Source organism: Ischnura elegans, unplaced genomic scaffold (genome assembly GCF_921293095.1).
Source record: "Ischnura elegans unplaced genomic scaffold, ioIscEleg1.1, whole genome shotgun sequence".
Lineage (NCBI taxonomy): Eukaryota > Metazoa > Arthropoda > Insecta > Odonata > Coenagrionidae > Ischnura > Ischnura elegans.
The window spans coordinates 1-6,586 of NW_025791739.1; the positions used below are offsets into that span (position 1 = coordinate 1).

General features: G+C 36.3%; 1 long non-coding RNA gene across 1 annotated transcript; it reads left to right on the top strand.

Moving 5' to 3' along the window:
* Window positions 1-1,503: 1,503 nt before the first annotated feature.
* Window positions 1,504-2,921, top strand: LOC124173672. The gene is made up of 2 exons (XR_006868693.1): window positions 1,504-1,723; window positions 2,353-2,921. It is a non-coding gene; the product is annotated as an uncharacterized LOC124173672 (long non-coding RNA).
* The last annotated feature ends 3,665 nt before the right edge of the window (window positions 2,922-6,586 follow it).

The following is a 6,586-nucleotide window of genomic DNA, read 5'->3' on the forward strand; positions in this document are numbered from 1 at the left end:
GTCAGTTTAATGACTGTAATATAACCACGCAAGTTTTCGGCGTGGTGTACTCGAATTTTGTTTAAATTAATTATTTCCTGCAGTTAACTCAATCAAGACCGTTACTATTCACTTGATCACACTTTACTGTTGAATAAGTGATCCGATAACCTATTTTTAATCGTGAAAACTATTTTTTAAAGTGGTCGTAACGCCAAAACATCCGTTTTTGCAACCTCAGCTAGTCCATTGCTTAGATAATATGTTTCCGTCAGTCTATTCATACCATAATGTTAAAAAATCACTTGTTCGCACTCTACTCTTGAGAAAACTTAAGAATACCGACTCGATTACTGCATTTTGTTATGACGAAAACGTAAATCAGAAAGTCACTACGACAGATCACGACAAGAATATATTGGCTGATTTCTGCTTCGCCTGTAGATCGATGTCGTTGTAATAATCTCGGTGGATGCATAAAATTTTTTAAAAATTGCTTAACCCTAGATTTTTATAACCACCAGTCTGAATTATTCGTAATGTTCTCATACCCTCTACAAACAGCTGATTTCATAAATGAGCTTTTCGATGCGTATCATTATTACAGCCAAGGTTTAATATGATTTTTAAAAGTAAATAAAGCGAGTATTTATAATTACGAGTCAATATTCCGTTAAACACAGAAAAATATATGAAATGGTTATGCAAACTGCTACCCAAGTTTTTCATACTGGGAGAGGCGGAGCTTAGCAGTGGAATTCGGCAGTGTCTTGTTTCTCGTTCGGGGCCCGAACGTCGGATTACCGGGGTCAAAATAGCATCCGTTCTCATATCACGAGATTAATACGTTTTCGTTCCCATTCGTGGATTATTCGGCTATCCCGATAGATTGGACGTTAGTTTTTATTTTTACGAATGACGAATTTATCCATTATATGTCTTTTTCGTCGGGGTTATCAAACTAATGAAAGCAGTACTTCCAAGAGCAGGCACTGTCTGCTAACAGCGAAATTATGTCTCAAGAAAAACTTTCGGCGGAGAAAATTCTCTGCAACTAGTATTAAATAAATGCCTTTGATGTTTTTCTACTGATTACGTGTTATAATTGCATGTCTACACTGGAGTTTAGTAATGATGTAGTCGAGTTCCTCGATTTGATGATTGCGTGATAGAATTGATTTAGTACCGTGACGAAGAAACTACATGTGATGCATTATATTTGGCTTCAGTTGATTGCTCTCTTTCCTATTCTCTCATCTCTGATGTTCACCATAAAACTTACAGCATGTAACGTGTTTCGTAGTCCAGAAACCCACGCCGCACCGTACCGATTTTGGAAAAAAAAATTATAATGCAGTACTGGTTGCCTTCTCCTAACTTCAAACTCTAAGGCGATAATATGCTATACCGTCGAGACAGAAATGTAATTCTTATCTTTGTCAACACCATACAACGTGTGTGTACGACAATCACTTGGTTTCAGATTTTTAATCCCCACAATGTACACTAAATTCCTGCCCTAAGTTTACTCCGAAATGCCACGCCGAGCAGTCGAGATGACGGAAAAAGCCGTTTATTTAACACAAAGTGGCCACCAAGCAATGTTTTACGTGTTATTTCACATCAACACACATTCTAGAACAAGTTACACAGCAATTCGGATTTTTAAATACCATGTTATTCGGGAAATCCGTGTAAAACTTTGTACTTGAGTCGTGGACGTGAAAGAGTTGTAACGGTGACGGTGAGTTGTAAAAAGTTTTGGGCCCAAGCTAACGCCCTATGATAATTTCTTCTGGATATCGGGTGGAATAATTAAAAAATTTCGATTCTGACGGCAAGTATATTTTATGGGAATGGAAGGTGTGAATATGTGATAAATTTAATAGTCATCCTGAGTACATCGGTCGAGAAATGTAATTTCGAGGAGAAAAGTTTGACATAGGAGTTTTTCCGAGTGATCGCATGAAATATGAAAACACATTAATTTTCTTTGGAACGTCACTTAGGATATTATTTAAAGTTAGGAAACTTAGGATTTTATTGGAAATATTGCCTTTGCAAAATATCAGGCACTTGAAAAGGGATATTTTTGAAATTATAAATGATATTGAGTTGGAATCTAGAAATGTCATGTTGACATCCTGAGATTGTAATATATAAGTCGTGTATTCACTAATAGCATGAACTAGCTTGTGTTATTTGAGAATATGATATACCTTGTACATTGCCATGAACAGCCTTTCAAACACCTGACAAATGCTAAACGACATTTCAACTTCATTCTTGTGTTTGGTTAATGTGTGAGATTTTACAACCTGTGAAAGTTACGTAGCATGTATCGTTTTAATAGTCTCTGTAATTCCATTTCAGGTCTTGGAGGATCACATCGGATCTTACATCAGGGAGAATGTCGGTTATTTTAGGAAGCTTATGACTGGAATTGCTGTGCTGTACAATCCACATTTTCGAATATATCCTCGTTTAAAACTACGAACACTATCACATACAAATATTTTTTTAACTAAAACTTTTTTAAACTAAATAATTATGCACACTGAATTGCAGTGACTTATAACTTCATGCATGGTACAATTTGAGAATGTTTCATGGTATATCTTCACTTGAAGGAAGGCTCTATTGACAGGAATTCAATTTAAGTGTGAGCCAAAGGGATATCGATATATGTCAGATTTTAACTTTCTTTCAGATTCACGTCCTCTGGCATGTAGGAACGGGTCTGTCCTGATCATTTAAACCACGTCTGCTGCATGAGAAGTTTGCCTGAAAGAAAGCCTGTGGTCTCCATGTCTTATGCTGTTGGAGTTATGTCCCATGCTGTTGGAGTCCTTGGTGAATGCTGACAAGGAAATATTTCTCTATGTGACAAACCTTTGCTGATATTATTTGAAACTGTTCATTTTGGTAGCACTTAAACTGCACAAAAAAATTTGAATTAATTACCCCAACGTTTTAAACTTGTCCGATCGAAATGCCTCTTGAATTTGGTTTTCCACACAATGTCCTAACATTCCATCACTAATCTTACTCTAGGAACCGGGACGTGCACATATGACAGTACATTATTCGAGCTATCGACTTTGTGGCACCAAAACTCCCCACAAATATTTGATTCGATCACATCAATGTTTTTAAATCCGTCCCACCATGATACTGAGTTGAAAATTTTCACGCGAAAAATCTGACCGGTGATAACTCTTGAGCTACAGTTTTAACCATGAGTCGCATCGCTCCCAAACTCTGCAGGAATGTACTACACATAATTGTGATCGTTTTAAGACATATTTCGCCGAAATCCGTCGGTAATTATCCTATATATGGCAAAATAAGGTTTTGGGTCAAAATCCCTTCACGCTATACCCCAATACATATAAAACCACGGTTATCTCTGGAACTATAAATTCAATCGCTTGGAGACACTTCACTCTTATTTCTTTTAGTTCTATAGACCTTTTAAGCGTCTCCTGTCAAAATTCGCCTTGAATTACCTAATGCTACATATTTGTCCATTAAACTGAGTTGAAAAATTTCACGCGAAAAATCTGACCGTTATAACTCTTGAGCTACAGTTTTAACCATGAGTCGCATCGCTCCCAAACTCTGCACGCATGTACTACACATAATTGTGATCGTTTTAAGACATATTTCGCCGAAATCCGTCGGTAATTATCCTATATATGGCAAAATAAGGTTTTGGGTCAAAATACCTTCACGCTATACCCCAATACATATAAAACCACGGTTATCTCTGGAACTATAAATTCAATCCCTTGGAGACACTTCACTCTTATTTCTTTTAGTTCTATAGACCTTTTAAGCGTCTCCTGTCAAAATTCGCCTTGAATTACCTAATGCTACATATTTGTCCATTATACTGAGTTGAAAAATTTCACGCGAAAAATCTGACCGTTATAACTCTTGAGCTACAGTTTTAACCATGAGTCGAATCGCTCCCAAACTCTGCACGCATGTACTACACATAATTGTGATCGTTTTAAGACATATTTCGCCGAAATCCGTCGGTAATTATCCTATATATGGCAAAATAAGGTTTTGGGTCAAAATCCCTTCACGCTATACCCCAATACATATAAAACCACGGTTATCTCTGGAACTATAAATTCAATCGCTTGGAGACACTTCACTCTTATTTCTTTTAGTTCTATAGACCTTTTAAGCGTCTCCTGTCAAAATTCGCCTTGAATTACCTAATGCTACATATTTGTCCATTATACTGAGTTGAAAAATTTCACGCGAAAAATCTGACCGTTATAACTCTTGAGCTACAGTTTTAACCATGAGTCGCATCGCTCCCAAACTCTGCACGCATGTACTACACATAATTGTGATCGTTTTAAGACATATTTCGCCGAAATCCGTCGGTAATTATCCTATATATGGCAAAATAAGGTTTTGGGTCAAAATCCCTTCACGCTATACCCCAATACATATAAAACCACGGTTATCTCTGGAACTATAAATTCAATCGCTTGGAGACACTTCACTCTTATTTCTTTTAGTTCTATAGACCTTTTAAGCGTCTCCTGTCAAAATTCGCCTTGAATTACCTAATGCTACATATTTGTCCATTATACTGAGTTGAAAAATTTCACGCGAAAAATCTGACCGTTATAACTCTTGAGCTACAGTTTTAACCATGAGTCGCATCGCTCCCAAACTCTGCACGCATGTACTACACATAATTGTGATCGTTTTAAGACATATTTCGCCGAAATCCGTCGGTAATTATCATATATATGGCAAAATAAGGTTTTGGGTCAAAATACCTTCACGCTATGCCCCAATACATATAAAACCACGGTTATCTCTGGAACTATAAAATCAATCGCTTGGAGACACTTCACTCTTATTTCTTTTAGTTCTATAGACCTTTTAAGCGTCTCCTGTCAAAATTCGCCTTGAATTACCTAATGCTACATATTTGTCCATTATACTGAGTTGAAAAATTTCACGCGAAAAATCTGACCGTTATAACTCTTGAGCTACAGTTTTAACCATGAGTCGCATCGCTCCCAAACTCTGCACGCATGTACTACACATAATTGTGATCGTTTTAAGACATATTTCGCCGAAATCCGTCGGTAATTATCCTATATATGGCAAAATAAGGTTTTGGGTCAAAATTTCGTCGTACCATATGGTTCAAACGCAAATCTGATGATATCGTAGGATCTAATAATGCTATCGTTTTCAAACTCAATGCACTTATTTATGATAGTACTATGAAGCTTTTAATAGCCTCACCTCAATATCCCTCCATGATTACTGATTGTAAACATACATTTTGAATTTTACAAGTGAAAAATTCCATTTCTCAACCACATACCTCTCAGATATTTCCTAAACTACTCAAACCTCTGTGCCTAAACTCACTCACTACGATTAGATACTCACAATATTTTGGACGTTTTAAATTTAGTTTGAACCAAATCCGTTGATAATTAAGCATTCTAGCACCAAATCAAATATAATCAAATTGTGTCCATTCCAAGGGTTATTGCTTTTGGCTCCAAGGTGAATGGATGGCTTCATATACACTAGTTTCTATAACATTTTAGTGGTGATAGCACAATTTTATATCATAAATGTATAAAGAACTTGATATCTCAGCTCTTTCCATGCATGTAGACATCATCACAAGGAATTTTAGTGGCAGACTTTGAGAAACATGCATACACTGATTTGGTCTTATACTTAAACGATCCATTCTCCTCATATACATCCTGCAGGATTTAACGAGAACCTGTCCTTTAATACACTTTGCAGACAATGCTTTAGAACCTTAATGTAATTTTTCTTTGATTAATCTGGCTTTGATGTTCCTTGAGTCTTCAGGTGCATGGGTCCAAATTATCTCCTTTAATTAAGACTCCAATGTTTGGAATAAATTCAAAAATTTTCAGGATAAAGTATCGTTTCTTTTTTACCATAATAAAATATTCAAACCTGAAATTGGAGAACTAAGTATTGGTTACCAAATTGGCACTCTTATGTATTAACCTGGGGTAAATAAACAGCCACCACTGATTGTATATTTTTGACACTGAATTAGAGATTCCATGGGCTATGAAAATCTTACCCTACAGCCTGAGGAAAAAATATTGCTTTCAATGGTAATTCTCGGAATCAAATACATGGCCATTGCTTATGCTGTATAACACAGTGTGTTTTTGCTTGCCATAGGTGAATAAATTGTGTAACATGTGAGTGAGTGAGCTTTCTGACCAGAAAATATTTCAGCCTAGACGCCACAAGGGAAAAAAGAAGTTCGGTAGCTTGATATGGGCTGGATTTGGCAGCTTCAAAGAGTCAACCTTGACATGGTAAGGAAAACTCAAACTTGACATGAGTTAACATGCTATGTGGGTCGTATGGTGGCTGATGTAAATTAGAATAGCAAGAAACATTTCACAAACAAAGTTTGCAATATCAATCATTGATTGGTTCTATAATGTTTTTGGCATTAATGCACGTCTAGATTCTATATTTCCCATCAATTATTTAAGTCAGTTTAATGACTGTAATATAACCACGCAAGTTTTCGGCGTGGTGTACTCGAATTTTG